General features: G+C 40.3%; 1 protein-coding gene across 1 annotated transcript in view; it reads left to right on the top strand.

Moving 5' to 3' along the window:
• The first annotated feature begins 16,312 nt into the window (after positions 1-16,312).
• Positions 16,313-20,340, top strand: part of col8a2 (collagen, type VIII, alpha 2) — a 47,462-nt gene continuing 43,434 nt past the window's right edge. Inside the window, exon 1 of the mRNA XM_026300510.1 lies at positions 16,313-16,427. The gene's annotated coding sequence lies outside the window, so the exon portion shown is untranslated. The remainder of the gene's footprint in view (positions 16,428-20,340) is intronic.

The following is a 20,340-nucleotide window of genomic DNA, read 5'->3' as shown; positions in this document are numbered from 1 at the left end:
AGAGTGGAAAAGAAAACAATGCTGAATGGTAACATTATTAGCTAAACTACTGGACTTGCTGTGGTTATGGGTTATTTTGAGTTCAGTTTTAGTTATACGTCCAGACAACATTCTTTAAATAATGTGGCTATTGATATAACAGATGGAAGCAATTACCAAAACTACACAAATAAACCAAAATTCTCCTTTAAAAAGTTCACCCAAATCACAAATAAAACCTAATTTTGTTCTACCTCTAGTGGTACGCAGCCACTGAGTGCTGAGGTTTAAAGCTGTCCAGTGTTAGTGCTGAACATTGTACCTGGAAAGGCAAGTTGTTTATAATTTTTCAAAATCTCAAGTAACACAAGACAAAATTCATTGATTTACATCATTTTGAAATTGCAGCAGAACTGTCAGACACCGCTGGTTCTAAACCTGGGCATATGAGACCAAAATTACACAGCTATGTAGGTAAACAGGAAAATGTGCCTTTTTGTAGTTTGGGTGGCATGATCCTTTAATGGGTGCATAATGAAGAAACATTTGTATCAAGTTTTTCACAATCTACATATATATACATATATATATATATATATATATGTATATATATGTGTGTGTATGACACATAATGGCTGTGCTCTTATGGATACTGTAGGTTCTTACCTACAAATATAGACACACGTCAGCTAAGGTTCTCCGCCTCACTCCCAGTATGCAGCAGTAATGTCAGTAGGAAAACCGAAACATTATTTCAGTGGTAATCTGTGTATTGTTCGCTTGGAACAGCTTCATCATAGAACTCGGCAACACTCAAGCTGTCTTTGATTTGGCGACAGCCGAATGATGGCTGATGAATGATTGATGATGAATATTTATTTCATCAAACACTGCATTCTTCTGTCTCTCTTTACACTCATCTTTTCTCATACATGCACCCCATAATCCCTTCTTTTAAAAAAGCTATCTATCATAGTCTTTCAGGTTTTTCTTCCCCCATCCTGAACTATGGCAAAAATGTCTCTGTGTTCCCTTTTTAGGAATTGTGAGGAATGCTCCATTTTTTTCCCCCCACCTTTCATTTAAAAAGAATCACTAGTGATGAGGTGCATGTCTAGACTTCTGTGGAGAGATATAGTCAAAATAAATCCAGGGGTGATGTGCAGGAGCAGATGGAGTGGAAAGGTACGCTGCTGAGTCTGAATTGCTCTGTTGTGAAAGGATTGGGCAGCGAGACGACTGGAATGGTTGGCATTGTTGAGAGACCTTAGGGGATTCTGGGATGATAAAATAACTCCATCAGTCATCTTTTTTCTTCTTTTCAGGCCAATAATGTCATCATCCCAACTGGACTCGTCATGCCCCATGACTGTACTTGTAAAGCAATGGGGTGCGATGGAGTTCTTTGCTTTTTTTTTTCTCTCCCTTTCTCATCAGGCCTTTGGCATACAGTGGCGCTCGACTACATATGCAAGAGAACAGAATCTAAAAATGCTGGGAGTGAGAGAACAAACGTATCAGGGAGGGGACATAAAGATGAAGAAGACACTCACATGTGCTATCTGTTCGTTTATTTAGCCCAGGGAGATAGAAAGGGAAAGCTGTCTGAGGAGTGATGTATTTGTTTTAACTGCTGGGTCAAATACGGGGCAAGGGTCAGATATATTTTAGTAGCCCCAGGCTGTTCTCACTAAAGTGGGAGAAATTTGAACAGGGTGAAAGAGCACCCATGGTGATCTTTAATCGCTGGATCCTCCTCCAAAATGTTTGACCTGCAGCCATCAATCAGGGACTCTCCGAGGTAGTTCAGAGGACACTGCAAAAGGAGGGGGTCAGAGATCCGTGAAAATGAAAATTTATTTTAGCACAACCGCATCTAACTGTTTCGTAAATAAATCTACAATGTTCACCCTGTTGTGTTGTACATATTGTAGCTGCCTTTTCCTGTTTGAATTACATATGGTAAAATCCCCAGCTGTGCTGTGAGTAAGATGTTATCAATGGCAGCGAATTCTAATCTCACCTACTGCGCTCTCCGATCCTATCATAGCGATTCCTCCACATTTTCAGCATACTTTGCCCACACTGGCATACCTCACGAAACTTGTCTCTTTGCCACAGACAGCAAGGGGAAAAGTCAAAGAGAGGCCACCCAAAGTTGGAAACAACAAGCATGATATTCAACAGAAGCCGGGCATCTGGATATTAAAATATAACTGAGTGTTAAAACACAGGAGATATGAGACCCCTGATGCACAGACTCAGACCTATTAGCCACGAACCTCAAATAAAAGTATCAAAATTTGGACATTGTTTCTAAATGACCTAATGCCTTGCACGTCCTTTTCTGTCTCCAAGCAGGCAGGAATTTGCCATAGACACGTTCACAGCTTATACTAGCTGTAAGGGCCTATAAAATGTGGCCTAAGGTGTGTTTTTACTCCTGAGTGGATACACCTGGCTGTGGGTTTGCATGTGGACATGCCAGTGTGTGCGTGTCCATAGCGCTTAATGTGCTTTTTGATTTTTTTTTCCCCCCATTTTTGTGTTTGAGCTGCTGGTTATATGGCAGAATAAAGACATGGTGTCAGTTTAGTCTCAGTTTTGACATTTTGACATTAAAACTAATCACATCTTACTGAGACCAGGCTTCCAGCCACACTTCATTAAAAGAGCATTAAAGAAATAGCTAGTCAAAAACTCCACTGACGTTCACAGGGCTCAGCTATTTTATGTACTGCACCCTGTACTTTAAGTTCAACATTTTCAGTAGAGCAATTTCTGATTGTATGTAAGAGCAAAAAGTCATTTTCCCCCTAACATTTACAGTAGCTGTACAAATGCATGTAAAACTAACATTCCTATAACTGCTATTAACAAAGCATTTCATTTAGGAGAACGGTACAGATCATTAATATAAAAATACATTTCAAAATAAAACCGTTCAGAAGATGTTAAAAGCATCCCGGTGGCACAGGGGTTAAAGACGCAAATGGCAACATCCCCAAGTTGGCCTTAGCTGGTGACCTTTGCTGGATGCTATTTCTCTGTACTTTTATTTCCATGCTTACATCTCTCTAAGAAAGGCATAAAATGCCAAAAACATTCATCATAAAGGATTAACAAAAAGTATTTTGAAATTCCCTAGCTCCAATGATCAGAGAAACTTTGTTCCTAAACTGAATATTGGTATTAAAATATTCCAGAAAAACCCCCAAGAACAGCTACTGGCTGTGCTACAATTTTGGCTTGATGGCAACAGTTGAAGTTGTCCTTTCAATTATTATGAAGGAAGTTTCTGTAAAACAATAAAGAACATGAGCACTATAAATATAAAACTGGATTTTTGCTGAAATTTCTTCTGGAAGTTTAGTCACATCTCATAGGCTAAATTATTCAAGAGGGCTAATTTGTTAAGACAGTGATTATGTTTTTATCTTTCATCACAGAAATTGAGAAGTAACCTTGTTGGAAGATGTTGGACTGGAGTTGGCCTGAAACTTTAACATTTTTACCAGAGAGCACAGTGGAGGGATCCTCCTGATTTTCAGGGGGAACCCTCTGTATCCGCACACCACAGAACCAGCACAGTGACCCCATTTAAATGAACTGGATTATTTCATGCAGTGCTCCTGTACTGTAGGAAACCAAAAACTAACAAAGAACAATATCATTAATCTATTTTGCTGATATTCATGTGTGTGGGATGTCAAACTGGATCAACATTATGCTTTATTGGTCTAAGCACATGGCAGAAACTTTCATGGGAGTGTATGGGGCGCTGTCTTGGAACACGGTAGAGTTACTTCATCCATCTGTGAACGCAACCCATAAAGTAAAAATTTTAAATGTTAAAAATATAGACTTACATTGGACCATTAGCTCAAACTCAAGAGCTCAAACTGCCAAAATAAACCACTCGCTAGTCTCTTAAAGTGGAGCTGAACCAAAATGTAAGTTTACATCTTTAGGCAAAATGTCTTTTTCTGTTTCTAAGGGGCTGAAAAAACCATCTAACTGGATTAGCAAGGAGTAGTCAGTTTTGTTCAGGTAAACTGCCTTTAAATGCCCTTCGATTTACAGTATAGCTCCTGAGACCATTAGTCCATCCAAACTTCCTGTCTCCTTCAGAACTTCACCTTTGTACCTGTTTCTCACTTTGATACGGTGTCAATAAAATATGACATACTTGGAAATGTTTTCTCCGATTTTTCCCACAAACTGCAGTTTGATGAGCTTCCAACTCCTTCTCTTGTTATGAGGCAGTGATATACTGTGATGGCCAATGTTTTCATTCACTGTTGGCCTTTTGCAATTGCCTGACAAGCATGAATGACTTGTAGTTTCTTCTAAATGCACTTCGTGGATTTTTAGTTCTGTCTTTGTAATGAAAGACATATACTTAAAGGGTAATGAGGATGAGTGGTGAGAATCCCATTTTCCTTTATTGGGGTTTGGCTCCTTACAAATCAACAAAGCTGATTTCAGAATCTTTTGTATTTGGTCAAGGTGAAGGTGCCTGCTGGCTGATCAGGATGAGATAAACTGTTGGTCTCGGAAATCACAGACAAGGCTTCTTTTGTTTTGAAAAAGGAAATTCACGCGAGCACACAGAATAACATTTAAACCAGTGCGTCTCTGGCACTCTCACTCTTTCCTGTTGCGTTCTAATTCATCTGTACTGTTTTCTCACCTCGCACAGCCTGACAGTGGGAAGTGCTTTGCAGTTTGTCATGTGTAAATAGTGTTTTTGTTTTGTCCCTGAAAAGATATGAAGAAATGGAAGCGGAGGAGAAAGGGGCCCCACAACAAAGAATCAACCAGAAACTGTGGGTTCCTAACCCGTATTGTGGTGTCATATGTCCTCTCGGTGGCTTTTGATCAGAGGTATTAGATTATACTTTGAGCTCCTCTCTTTGCAAATACCAGTTGTGTTACTCTGCCCATGATGTCTCATTTAATTTTTCCACACACTCTCTCTCTCAAACATGAGCAGATTTTTGGAGACATTTGGCTTTGAATTTCACCAGTTTAACTGTTTTGTTTGTTTGTTTCACTGCTAATCAGAACTAACGCTTAAGTCACACAAAGGGCAAAATCTTGCCCCTTTGGTGTGAAATGCTGTTCAGCTCCTGCAGCATGTGCGGCTTGGTGGCCCCATTCAAAAAAACTTTATGAGCTAGGTTTTCAGCACATCTTCATCATGACCACTCGACATCTTTTTTTGTGATTTCACCTCATGGAAACCCATGAAACACCTGGAGCATTCCTCAGAAGCTATGTATACACAGAAAACATGAAGAAGGTATGACGATAGCTGTTGAGGCTGCAGCTGCAGGCTGTTTCTCCTGCTGTGATACTGTGCAGCTTCTCCTGTTCCATCCACTCTGTCTATCCCCATGTAACAGTACACCAGTCCCTCTAATGAGCTGGCTGATGCCGGTGAGATGGGATAGAAGCTGCTTGAGAAAAATCAGTTCTGATGCTGCGTAAAGTTTGTTGGGGATGCCATAAAGGCATATCTTATTTTGATTCATATGTAGTGTGTGTGTGTGTGTGTGTGTGTGTTTATGTGTGCTCCTGGCTGCCTGTCTGTCTGTGATTCATTCATAGTTCATGGCCTTGCAGTAGTGTATATATCCATACTTTTACATGTGGCTGAGCTCTAATTTATGCACGTCTTAGAGTTTGTGTGTGGTCCTCACAAACCACTACACGTGGCTGTGGTTAAAAGTGGATTATTTCAGTTATTCAAAAATTAGAAAATATCTTCCAGCCCCTAAACTCCTTCTCCTCGTCACCTCTGCAGAAAACCAGAAGTCTAATAGCATTTTTTGAATTCTTGGTCTACGGAGCTGCTGTTTCCGTATTTCACTGATCTCAACGGTGTGGCCCAGGCAGTCTGGAATTCCTGGCTGAGAGATCAGAGGCCTTGATTTACAGTATCAGCATGTCCTCTCTGTAAGGTGTGCAAGGTCAGGAAAAGTTGGAAAATACACCTGCTCACTCATAATTTAGAAAAGCTTGTGTATGAAGTGTGAACTGCAGCAAAGCTTCTGTAACTGATACAGAAAGCCTCAAAAACACGGTTGTTCTGGCATCAGTGTGGTGTATTTATTTAGTAACCTGTAAATGTCTCCTACTTACTTACTGAAATCTACTACCATGACTTTGGAGAGACAACAGCACTTTAAAAAACACAGCCATCTCATTTATGTAAGTGGGACCACCATAATGCGGCAGACGTGTAGATGGTTCTGGCAAAAATATAAGGCAATATCAATTAGCAGATGATACTTACTTCATTAATATGAACCCTGTGTTTATGCTGCTTACTCGGCAATTGTTGTGAAGACAGTAAAACTGATTCCTGCCTTTATAACTTTCCAAACATATAAACCTTTCCTTTTAATATTATAAACTGGTGCAGGCTTTTTGGCATCTACTTATCCTTCAAACTCATGAATCTGTTACATAGACTGGAACTTTCCATGTTGTATTTCATGTACCTAAGACAACAGGCTCCCACCCATGCAGCCCCTTGCATTTTTTTCAAAAACAGGGTTCAGCGAACCAATAATACATGATGATGGAGAGACATGAACCTGTCAATAATCCCTAGTCTCCTACTGTGTAACACATAAATTCATGGTCTCTATCTACTCATGCAGTCTAACTGTATAAAGTTTTTACTGCCACGTTCTCTGGTGATGGTTTTCTTCATGCGACACTGCAACCTCTGTGGATTTCCCGTAGGATTTTGTTCAGGCCTTAGCCATTGGTGTGGAGTGTGGTCAGCATACATAATCTGCATGAGGGTGGGTGTATTGCCAAATAGAGTATGCTACTGAATAATAATAATAATCTTCAGTTAAAGCTGTATTACTCTATAAAAACAATCCATTCTCAGTCAGAGAAAAATGTCACAAATAAAAGCAAGAGATTGACATTTTAAGCAGTAGCATGCAGTTTAAAGTAGTAGCTAGTATTTGTTTTGTGAAAAGGCAGTGTTAGTCAGCTGCTACAGCTGTAGGATACAAGGGCCGCAATTTAGCACATGGCCCAATTAGAGCAGCCAGCCTCTCAGGTGTCAAAACCATTTCATTGAAGAAAAGCTTTCTGTATTATCTTGGCAGTTTGCTGAGTGTTTTCAGAAAGCTCTGTTTGCAGTGGGAGTTTCTAACCATTCACTTGGACCAGACTGACTTGGATACGTTTCCCTGCAGGGTGAATACAATCAACACAGCTATGATGCTGGGGGCAAAATTAATCACCACGTTTTCCACACAGGAAGTCTTCTCATTCATAGAAGTTATGAGGTAAATGTTGAAACAGCCCTGGCTGGTTATTCTGGGAAAGGACAACTACTTAACCTTTCAGGACTGACGTAGAAGAAATTGAGGAGGGTAGCAACTGCACAGTTTGCCAAGCTGTTATTTTGAAAAACAGCAAACACTGGGCTAAAGTGGTTTGCACAGAGTCATAAGTGGTGTTCTGCATAATTTTCTTATATTTGCTGCTAATGTCAATGACAGTTTTGACTGTTCAGCACATGCCCCAAACGTCAGTTTCATCATGGCAAGTGTTGTTTTTCTTGCTCCAGAGAGGAATCCATGTCGGAGTGCTGAGTTATGGCTTCTAGGTGGCTGCGACTCTAAAAATCGCTTGTTCACTTGTGTTACCCAGTTCCCAAACCCAATGCTTTTACTCACAACCAGCTCAAAACATGTCTGAGAAATAAAGTGTAACTGCTTTAAAAAGTCCCAGGTATATATAAAGCTGTTTTTGCTGAAGGTAAATTAGTGTAGCGTAGCTGAATTTGTCAACCGTGTATTCTAGAAATTAAATTTACATACACTTTTGTATTTATTTTACACAGAATATGCAGTACAATACTCACATTGTTATTGGATCTCTCATAGTTAGCATTATTAGATCTTTTATATTTATGTTTAGGAACAGCATTTAGTAAAAGATTTAACCCATACCACAATACTTTAAACCTTTTAGTTGGTATTGTTAACTAGTGCCTGTTTTTGTTCAGGTCCATTTGAGAACATTTAAAAGTCACATGTAGAGTACAGCAGCTTTTGGGCTGAGTCATACAGTAATCATATAAAAGTGTTCCTGAATTTCTGAATATGGCCATTGAAAAGCCACACACACTGGAGAAACCCAGACACAGGGTCTCACAGAAATCATACAGTCAGTTATTCAGGCAAAGAGACACCCACGCACATGCAAACTCACCAGCAGACTCAATAATGACCTTTAAAAAGAATCCTCATTATCCCCAATGCAAACAGGCACCGCTTTAAAAAAGATTAAATGAGATTCTGTAAAGTCAAACATACATGTATTTTATGACCTGCTATTGGATCTATGTGCCAGGGGTAATTTAGGAGAGAACACACTTCTACATGTGTATCCCTGACTTTTCGATTGTTTCAATTACATGTGCATGGCTCTTGTTAAGAGTCCTGACCGTTTATGGTTTCCGGCTGAGTACACAGGTTCAAATATTTTTTTTCCCCTTCATTTAAAGGGGAACATTCAGGACTGCCTCTTAGGCCTTACAGCAGATGGTCCGACGAGCCTTACATCGAGGACCCCGCATTGGAATATGTTCCGTTCTTCTCCCCTTTCCTCTCTGGCTCCTTCTCCAATCAGCACAGCTTAGCTCCCTGAAAGCCATAAAATGAGTGTTTTAAGAAAAAACACTGGCATGCATTTTCACTCCTTCAAAGGGGACTTTTCCTCCACTGGAGACAGTACTGAGACTCCACTCGTGTCATGTCGGATACTCTCAGAGGCATTCAGTTGACAAACATAGAGGGGATGTATATTTGCATGGCAATTCCAAGCATCACCACAAACACGGAGACAAATGACAAGTGACAATCTATTAAAAGGAAAAATAAGATGCAAGAATCTACGGTCTCCTTATCTTTATACCTGCGATGCTCTTGAGAGTGAGCGTTCCCAGGGCTCTGATGAGTGCTGCTTTCCAGCGCTGCGGTTCCCAGGAGGCTGTGCGCTCCAATCTTTCTAATGAGAGAACCTTCCAGGCTAGACATTGTGGGCTCTGGCTCCAGCCTCCAGCCCATGCTGTTCTCACCACAAAGAAACAAGCCAAGTTATTCACTGATTCCTCTCTGACATCCCTGGCCAAAATGTCTCCAATCCCATCCTCCTACTGCCGCCACATTCCACTTTCTCTCTAACACATACACACATCTTTCTTTTCTTTTTTCTTTCATATTCTTTTGTTTTCACTTCTAAAATATGGTTGTTATTATGATTTAGAGAGCACATACTCTCCTAACAAGGCTACGAGACACACAAATTGAAAATGTAAGGGTAAAAATCTTACACAGGTAACACAAACTCTTACAGGACCACTGCTGTGCTTGGCACATTCAGCAAGCATCAGTGTTTACACAGCGTGTGATAGGTTGGCTAACAGGAGAGAGGAAATAGCATTGACAAAAAGGGTGGCCAGTTCTGAAGGAGGTGGTCCATCTGTGCAAACAGCACCTAGTTAAGGGAGTTATTAATTACCCTGGGTCACCAGCCAAACCTGTGGGCCAGCACAGGAAGAAGAGTGCAGGGGTGGAGAGAGGGGATGTTAAGTAATCAACGAACAGGAAAAGCAGGTAGCGGGGTAGCTGATGATGTTTGGAGCCATACTCTCCCATGTTCACCAGAACTGTTTCAGCAAGAAACTGACCACAAAACAGCAAATAAGCTGTAAACTTAGCATTTGGAGTTTTTTTGACATGCCCTTCCAACTCATTCTTCACTCTCTGTTTCACTTAAGTTTAAGAGACAGAGGTCAGTGGCTCTTTTTTTTTTTTGCTTACCCCTGCTTTCTCCTTTCAAGAATGTCTGCAATGTTTCCCAGGAATCCTGCCTTGTTGACTTTGGTTCGGGATAAAAGGTACAGCCTCCTCTGTTCTCCGTGCTGATCCGAAAGGTGATTAGACCAGCCTTGACATGAGCCCACGAATAGCCCAGCACACTGGCCCAGACAGATTACAGGTGAATATATATGAAGAGATGAGAGGGGAGACGTTGAAGGAAGAATGTTGATAGTAAAGATGATGCATTCACTGTACGGTGGAGTAAAACTACAAATGCTTACTGCCTCCAGCTTACAAGGCTCTGTTTGGAGATGAGATGTTGTGTGCAAATGGTTTGAAACAAGTCATTCAGCTTCCTGTTGCTGTGAAACTCCTTGTTGGACTCACCACATCAAAGCATCAAATAAGAGGTGGAAATTATGCATCACTTTGCTGATCCTTTTTGACCTGTATAAAGATTTCATCAGTGACTATATAGTTTTTATCCTTCAAAGACATCAGCAAACTTCAGCAAGCAGCTGCATCACTGTGGTTACTGTCTTTGAGTCTTACATACCTTTCTGGATTTTGGATTTACACTATCTCAAGAGTTTTGTTTTGTGCTGTGCGTACAAACCTACCAGGTGTCCAACTAATGCCCAGTGTCAGATCACAGGCAAATCGATACTTAAATTACCTGTACACAAACCCCAATTGTCTATATTCAGTGTAATAATGGATATGCTGTAAACTATGATTTCAGTATGTCTGTTTTTATTTAGAAGACAGAATGATTATTTCAGAGTAAATGATGCCATTAAAGCCTCTATTTCACCTTGTTTTGTTGTCTGGTAAAGTGTGAAAGTAGTGGAAATGTTGTAGAACATAATGTGAATACCACTAGTAGTGATACAGGATGTGAAAAATGAGAACTATGTCCATAAACCTCAGACAGTTTCAATGCAGACATTCAGAACTTGTTTTGTGCATGTTTTAACAAGTTAGTCCATGGGTTTTGTTCTTGATCTGCCTTCATTAAAATAAATGAGAAAAGTTCCAGTCTCTTGAGACTTCTCTCACTCCATTGCATTAGTTGGTGAGTTTTAAAGTTTATGGCTGCAGCTCATATCTGAAAATGAACTGCTGCTTTAATCACAGACTGCTCACTGACACCAGAGTCATGCTGTTTGTTGAACTATTAAAAAGCTGGTATTGATGTCGGAGTGAACTAACACAAAGTATTGGACTATTGTTCCTCTGTCACTTGATCTTGGAGATGTTTTTTTTTTTCCACTCTTACTTTCCTCCCAGCACTATAATTACCCTCTCCCTCCTTCTTACCCTCTACCCAAAAACTACCATCAGAAAACAGCAAGTAAAAGTGTTTTGAAATACAGACTATTTCCACATGCACCATACTCTGATGCATGGGTTAGAGAAAATTGTGATTGGCTTGCATGGGCCAACAATAATATTGTGTTTAATCTCAATATCGTTACATGCAAAATGAGCAGGAGAATTTCAAGGGCACCATTGTTTCCCTCAGCCATTTTTTCAGGGGTCCATTGATGGAGTGTTTCTTTTAGAAATCCAAACCAGGAGAGATGTGAAGGTGCCACTTACAGTATTAATAAAAAACAAAGAGAAAGACCTGGAATCAGAGTGACAGGAGGGGAGAAGTGGGACAGAAAAGGTGGACCTGTCAATGGGCTAATTAATCAATGGAGAATAGTGTACCATAATGGTACTAATGGCATGTGTAGCACAGTCCTGGATTAAGAGTTTCAGTCTGATAGTTTGATCAGCTCAAGTAATTTATGCACTATTAATGTAATATTTACTCACAGCCGATAAAAGCCTGGAGTAGTCATTTCAAATTAAAGATACGTCAGGTAACAATGAGCCTGGGCCTGATTTTCTCTCTTTCATGATTTTAGCCCATAAACCTCAGCAGATGGAATGTGAAGTGGAAAACACCAGGCTTCTGCTTGGCACTTTGTCCTCATGGGTGAGGCAGTGGGACAGAGGCAATCCTCCGCTGCCTTGTTTCTCATCACCTCTATCCAACAAGAGGAATCAGGGCCAAGTGCAGCAGTGAAACAGGAAGATGAAACATGGGCAGGCACATCTGTAGGTTCCCTAAACCAAGCCAGACCATTTGTTGGAGACTTGTTGGAGCTTATGAAGCAGAACACACAGTTCCAGCATGACAGGGGGAAAAGAGGTGCAAAGCAGTGGGCAACTGCCCATTCACCATTTTGGAAAATATAGTGGAGTATTTATAATAATTGTAAGAAAAATTGTAAATATTGTTTTGGAGATGATTTGTAAGATACAGTAGCTGCATTTATAACAGCAGCTCATTCTTTCCCTGTATCTCAGTATTTGTATACAGTATGCCCCTTTGTCAGGAGGTCTTAACTAACTATGTGTCTTCTGTCATTTTCTTCTAGTTTTCCTTTTTCTTCCACTGCATGTAGAATTAGAAAATGTCTGACTTTAGTCATTCCCAGTGGTAATATAAAAAAAAGACACAGCAGCACACAGTTAAACATAATGCAACCTTGGCAAACTTGGCTTTTTTGTTCCTGGCTCTTGTATGTTTGGCTATGTTCACCAGCTATGTTTATCTGTCATTTGTTTGGTAGCATGCAGGGGGTTTATCACAGGTAATTCACTGAAAGAAGCTACTGAGATAAATGCAGCCAAATTCTGATTTAAATGACGTAACAGAATAAAGAAAGGTTTTTAGCTATCTTGTGTTACAATTGTACATCACTGAAATATAAAGTCAGGTTCTTCTTATCAGGGTGTTGTGCAAAAAAGAGATTTTTAGGGTAATCCACTGCAGACATATGACTAACCATAAGCTATTCAACATGGCCTTACTTCCCTATTGTTGAGAGAAATTTGGAGTCTGTCTTGCAAAACATATTGTCTTGTTATTGTCTTTTATGCCCAAAATGTGTAACATTGTATGGGTTTATTTATATATGAATATATAAAACACTCTTTCTCTGGGATTGGAGGTAGAGGGTCAGATAAGCAGGAATATTTACCAACCACCATAATCAGATCTGTCCTATTTCCTCAAGTGATTTACACCTTTATATAAGGAAAAGCTCAGCTATCACTCTTCATCTTCCCACCCCCTTCTTATTAACTCCTCTGTGAGGATGAGAGGAAGAGGAAGGAGGAGGAGAGAGCTTGGAGAGGGTGAGAGTACCACGGGATGTGATTAGGCTGGACCTCTCATTTATGATTTCTGTATTACAGGCGCTGGGTGCCAGACATTCCCTCCATGGAAGGAATGCCTTCCTAACCAGTTCCATGTGAATGGTTTAGGACAGAACCACAGCCCAGTGGTGGAGTTGAGGGCTCAGCCTTTAAAAGACACACCAAGGGAGAAAAAATATTGAGGATGGAGGGCAAGAGGCTGGAGTTGGAGAATGAGAAGAGAAGGAGAAAGATGATTAACTAAAGGTCAGAATCGAGTGGAGGGATTTAATCCATTGTTAACCACATGCATATGTATTTCTCTGTGTGCACTGCATACATGTTTGCCCCTATTTTCCAATTCCCTATCTGCTCCAACTGCTATGGACATAAACTAACATGAATATAGAATTACATGATATTAAATTGTAGTAGAGGTTCAGATAAATTTACTGATGTGGCTTCTGGTTTCATACAAAACACAGGCTAATATCTTTTCCAGGATAGCATGACTTCAACTTTGCAAGGCAAATAGGGATGGGAAAGGACAGATTAGCCTTAAGCAAAAAAAAAAAAAGATAAAAAAAGAAAGCAAATTTATATAAAAATTTTTGGGCTTTTTATAGATGAGATCATTGGATATTTTGTATTTATATGTGTGTTCAGCTGGTATTGGACAAGGTGTGATTTACTGCAGCATCTATATAAAAAAGATCCAAAGGCCATGCAGTACACACAGACATATTTTGTTAGATTTTTCATTATCATGGCATTTAATCACACGGACATCTGGTGCAGATGCTAAAACATACTCAGACATTATAAATGGCATCATAAAAGCCCTGTTTCCTGTCTGTGTTTTAAATGTGAGACTTCATAAGTTCCAATGACTGCATTTGTGACAATTGTATGCAATTGAACTGTAATTGTAACACTAACAAGTCGTTAATATGTTTTTTTCAAAATGTTCTCTGCAATTCACATTCTGCTTCTTGTCCCATGAGAAACTGGCCTGGAATGAGCACAAGCCCAAGTCTGTCATGCCAGAAGTTATTTGTGTTTTCCAAAGTAGCATGGTGTTGGATGTAGTGTGTGAACGCTTGTTTGTCCTGGAATTTTCACTTGACCGGATTACTCTCCTGGTGATTTTGGCCACATGTAACACAGTGATAACAGTGGTTTTGTTGGCATGCTGTGCAAGACAAGGTAGCGGCTAGCAGCAGGAAAAAGCCTCACTGAGTTACACGGCTGTAAAGAACATTTATTTGGCATCTGAAATGAACAATTCATGTGCAGTGTCGCTTATTGTATGTTCCCTGCTTATCTTCTCTTTTATGTTATTCCATGCATTTATCGAGCCCATCTTCTTTGTGTTTTCCTGAACCGACACACACACACACACACACAACTGACAGAAGTCACAACCTTGTCCTCTTCAAGCTCCAACAATAATGTTTATTTGTCTGCCTAAGGAAAGAAAAGGCACAGCTGCTGCTTGCAGCTAGTTAAAGCAGGAAATCTGTTGGTGAAATGTAGATGTGTCAGACAGGCATCAAACTGCATCTCATAAAAAAACTTGTAGATGTACGAAACAGACAGACACGTGCACAGAGACAATCCATAGCCTCAGGCCTGCAGCTTGCAACTGGAAGTGAGGAAGGCGTTAATGGGTTAAGTATTGGTGGGTTTCTTGGGCCTGAGAAGGATTTGGGCGCATGATACTGAAAAAGACTGGAGATGATAAATACCTTTGACAGGTCTCATCTTCAGTATGTGACCACCAGAGAAGAACATTAACATTAATTGACAGTGATTCTGCAAAACCTAAGATTTCCTGTTTTTTCTGCAATATCTGAGGATGATTTCCACAGTATGGTTGAGGTTAGGAAAAGACTGTGGTACAGCCAAATAATCTGTCAAGAAACTATAGCGTTTCATGAAATCAAACCCAGTTTCTGATAATATTTATGGTAGGTAGGTAACAGCAATTGCAATTCAATGTATTTCCATTCATAAATAATTTGTTTTCTAAGTAGTAGATTTTATTGGTTGTGGTGGGGTCTGCAATTCCTTAGCTATACTGATTCAGATTACATTCATCTACACAAGGGAACAATGCATGTATGTAATCCAGAAGATTTTGTCTTACTGATGTGAGCCTTACTCTTTAGTCCCCTAATGCTCTATCAGAGCTGTAGTAAGGTACTGCTGATAAAATCCTGTTTCATCAGTTTCACCTGTTGCTCTTCTGTTGAATAGCTGTCAAAATAGCTCCCTGACAAGTGTTTTCTGTAATATCAGTCCGCAATGATCTTTACCACAGGGACCATGGTAAATTTCACAGCTACTGGGCTGCATTATGACAAGGCTGCATTAACTTCAATTCTGTCCTCCATCTTTTCTCATCCTTTCAGCTGTGTTAGAAACACATCTGTATCTGACTCTTTATTCATCCATGCATGTTATGCTCTTTATCTACTAGCACCTTCATCCAAGAGGCTGGTTTTGGTCTTGGTTGCTCACTTGCCACCTCCATGGGTGGTCCATGCTGGAGTTTTTCTGCTGTGGTGTTTGTACAGTTCAGAGGACTTTATTTTTCTGGCGTGTCTCTCCATGTTAACCAAAACCAAAGGCCTGATGCTTTTTTTTTTCTTCTTAAACATAGCTACACATCTGCAGGCTTTTGAGTTGAAATCGGGCAAAAACAGAAAAAAACAGAGATAGATCAGAGAAGCAGAACAGCAGCGGCTTTCAAACTGAGTTGCAACTTTCTCTCCATTGCTACATGTGTGAGTTAGTGTTAACCCAGCTTCCCTGACATAAACTGTGGTTTGTTGGCTAAGGTCTGCCACACATGTTGACAGGCTCATTATTTGTGCTTCATTTTGACAGCTTGTTTTGTGTAATATCCACACACGTATTTCCATCCCCGCATCGCCCTGTCTTCTCAGTTTCACAGGAATACATCAACGGAATGAATTTTGTATGAAGAAAACGGTGTTTCCCCAAAGGGTGTGTTATGTATCAAACAGTCCCTCAGTCAACAGCATTTTATGGCTAATTTCCTTCATTCTGAACAAGGTCATATTGTTCCCTATTTATACTCCCAAAATGATCAAAGATGAAACCTGAGCCTTTCCGACAGTTAATATATCTAAATGTCTTGCTGAGAGCCAATTTTGTGTTACTCAAACCATTTTCCCAGATGCATTATTGGGACATTAGCTATTCAGAATGTGAAATTCATGTTGTGATATCCACAGACTGAGTGCAGACTGAGCTCTGAGACAACCAGCACAATGGAATTTCTCTGTTTCCTTGTGGTTGTAGGATGGGAGCTGGGACACATGGAAACAGCTGTTTAGGGAGGAGGTTCCTGTGAACATCAAGGTCAGGACACATCCACAAAACTATATAGGAAGTCAGGTGGGACAAGGCACCAGTTTACTGTATGTGAATATGAGTGAGTGTGCGTTTAGCAGGATGCATGTGTGTGTGCACGCCTTTTTACAGATAGCACTACTGACAGCTTCACAGTGTAAGCTCAGTGGGGATATCTGGCAGTAAACGGGCTGTAACTCAAAACAAACAATACCAGAAGGTTCTCAAGGGTCAGCCAGTGGTCAAGTGAGAGAATGAGTTTGTTATAATAGGACTAAACTTACAACAGCAGGTTTGAGAGGACGGCTCTGACCTCCTGAGGCATTTGCGCTGGGAACACAGGAACTACTTAGTGTGAATATAGAGGGTAAAGGTCACAGAAAGGATTGCTGCCACTCAAGAGGTCACAACCTAAGTTGTTGTAATGCTTTGCAGAACAGAAGCTACAAGGCTGATAATGCTGGGAAGCTTGTTTCAGCTTGTTTGATGTGTAACTTAAGATTAGCAGTTCATTGAAGCTGGATCCAGTACTGATCTGTTTATTATTTCTGAATCTGTTCCAACTCCTTATGGAAGTTATTTATCTTTTAATATTTGCTCAAATTAAAGATTGATTATATGCTTTCTCCTTGGCAGTATACAGACATTACAGATTTGAGTTGTAACCTAATTGCTTATCACAACTTTTATTTGCAACATAAGATGAGTAGCATCAAAAATAAAATGTTAATAACACCAACTTTATTTTACATAGACGAGCTGAAGTATTTAACTGAAGTATTTAACTGCATAATTGATCAATGAGCCACTTATTGCCTATTTAGCAACAGATTTTCAGTTACAACTCTTTATCCAAGCAAAAATAAAATCTCTGGCTGGCAGCTTTTCAGATGTGAGGATTTGCTGTTTTGCTGTTGTTTTGTTTATTGATATATATACTGATATACAAGGTGTCCATAAGGTCCCTTTACAATTTGTTTGGCTTTATGTTTGGGTTTTGCATTGTTGGTAGGAAAAAACAACATCGTCTCCCTGTACAATGTTTTACTTTTTTTTTTTCATGTCCTAAAAGTTTATCTGTCACACTAACATAACTGACACAGTCAGAGGAGACCACCACTGATCATTTAATCCAGGCCTTACAGTAGCAGAAATTACAATGTGTCTTTGGGCAACATGTTTTTGCAACTTCTCATTGAACAGAAAGTAGTGGGAGCACAACTTTATTGGTTTGCTGGCAAATAAATGAATTCAGTGACGTCAGTATTATAACTTATACTTCACAATGACTTATTCAAATAATCACAAGAAAACATCCTGTCAGCATGTTTGACATTTCACAGTGATTCAAGTCTTATGTGTTAATAGGCTTATAAAATGTAACAGTTGGAAATGCAACAGTATAATCTTGTATATCAAGATAACAAGATAATTGAGCCATGATTACTAGAGTGAATAAATTAATTAAGATGATCTCGAGATAAAACACTTGCAACAAACACTTGGAGTCATTCTTCTCATTCTGAGCTTCATTAAATTTTGGCTCAACCAATAATCTACTGTGCTGCACTCAGAAGGCTTCCTGTATTAACATTTATTCTTGAAGGTTAAGACACATAGGAATGAACTTCCTTGGAGTACAGTGCCAGCTCCTCATATCTATCTAGGGTGGAGTTTCGGATGTGCTGCCAGGATGTCTAAACTCTGGCAGTTGACTTTATTTACTCTAACCTGATTGTTTGGGTTTGGGGATTCAGTTGCTCCTGCTGTGAAGGAAACTGCTCTCTTGTTTGCTGGTTCTGAAAAGATATGTGGTTTTCAAAATTATAACAAAACAAACTTAAGCATGTCTCTGTCTCTCTCCATGTTTGTGAAAGATCATCTTTACCGATTGTCCTGTCAATGAAACCGATTTCTTGTCTGTTAATAACAGGAAAAAAGGAAGCTGGTAGGGTGATGAACAGCTGATTACAGACCTCTGGGTGTGTTTATATTGTTTGTGTGCAAGCGTATTAACCTTCACAGAAGATTGACAGACTATTGGTTAGGTTAGTAGCCAGGGGAATTATAAATGCAAAGTGTATTTGTGTTTGTATGCTCTGTTGAAGGCAGCACAGTGGCTTGTTGGTTCGCACTGTTGCCTTGCAAAAAGGATCCTGGTTAGAAACCCATCAGGGGCCTTTCTGTGTGGAGTTTACATGTTCTCCCTGTGCTTGTGTGGGTTTTCTCCAGGTACTCTGGTTTCCTCCCACAGTCCAAAAACATGTATGTCAGGTTGATTGGTGACTCTAAATTGCCCATAGCAGTGAGTGTGAGTGTGTGAGGTTGTTTGTCTCTATGTGGCCCTGTGATGGACTGGTGACCTGTCCAGGGTGTACCCCTGCCTTTCACCCAAAGAGAGCTGGGATAGGCTCCAGCAGATCCCTCTGACCCTAAATAGGAATAAGTGGGTATAGATGATGAATGGATGCTCTTTTGAGATTTTTGAATGAAAGGTAAAGTGGAAAAATGAAAGTTAGCTTTTGGGAATTACTAAAAATTTGCAATGGCTTTAACTCAAATCACTGACACTCCTTTGGGAGTCCTGTCACTGTGCTTTCTGCTCATGCATGTATCCCATAACCTTGACCTATAGAACAGTAGATGTGTAATTGTGTATGCACACACACACTGCAATGAAAGCTCTTCTGTTTGAGATATAGCAGCACTGTTGCACTCTGGAAACAATTACCAGGCAATAATGTTCGCATTCTTTCATCCCACCACCAGCTCAGCTGATTAGGATCTCCATTGGTACGCAAGGCTAACCTCAGACATGCTCACACACACTTGCACACCTACTGTTTCTACCATGCAGTAGGTGCAGTAGGTGCTCTCGCTCCCTCTTGGGGTACACACCAATCGTCTCCTCTTTCTCATGCGCTCACACACCTGACATCTGATTCCTGACTGGTGATTAATGATCCTAGAAGTCTTTCAGTAGGGACCACCCAAGGTCAGAGTAACTTGTCGTGAATACAGAAGCAGTAAAATACCATTCAATCGCCACCCCTCTATTTACACGTGCTGCAGCAACTTGCATGTGTGCACGTGCATGCATGCACATAGGTGTGTATGTGCCAGAGCAAGAAAAGTGGACTAGTTACTCTGGAAACCTTAACAAATGGGCACCCACCCCTCTCCTGTCCCGTTAGCTGTGCATGTGATGTGTGTGTGGAAAGTAGAGGAAATTAATTTGCTAACACTTTTTTAAATGCACAGCCATCCTCCAGTTATTCCTACCTGCAACTTGTCTTCGTTTTCTAGCTGTAACACAGAACAAGAATACCCTGGCTGTCCTCTAATACCTCAGAAGAGCTTTTTCCCAGGGTAGAAACACTGCCACTGCTTTTCTCTCCTCTGTCTCCCCTTCCCCTTTTATCAGTGTGAAATGATTACCCTAGGGGAAACTGAGCTCAGCAACAATATGTTTCAGGTGAGCCAGGGGGAGTCCAGCCAGAAACATCTCCTTTTTTAGCTGCTCCCTCCATCCATCCATCCACCTCCCTTCCCTCTTCTCTCATGCCCTCCATCACTCCACCCACACTCTCCGCCCTTGTGCCAGTTGAATGTGGTGGCAGACTCCCAAGCCCATCTCTGAGGAATTTCCCTGTTGAAATTTATATCAATTTCAGAGGCCTCAAGTTTTATCCACTGTGTGAAAAACTGAAATTCCCTTCTCCTTCCAGCAAGCACTTTCCATTCTTTCCTCTCTTCTGTCTTTTGCCCTATATAAATGTTTCTTCCTTTCCTTTTCTGTCCTCTCCTTTATTTATTCTTTTTCTTTCACTACATTTGTGCTCTTCAGCTACCTATCTCTTTGTATTCACTTTTGTGTAGCTTTTATCCTTCTCTTCTCCCTTCTTCCCTCACCGTCTTTTTT

This window comes from Mastacembelus armatus, chromosome 11 (assembly GCF_900324485.2).
Source record: "Mastacembelus armatus chromosome 11, fMasArm1.2, whole genome shotgun sequence".
NCBI lineage: Eukaryota > Metazoa > Chordata > Actinopteri > Synbranchiformes > Mastacembelidae > Mastacembelus > Mastacembelus armatus.
The sequence above is the reverse complement of the archived record's forward strand: the minus strand, read 5'-3'. Positions and strand labels throughout refer to the sequence as shown.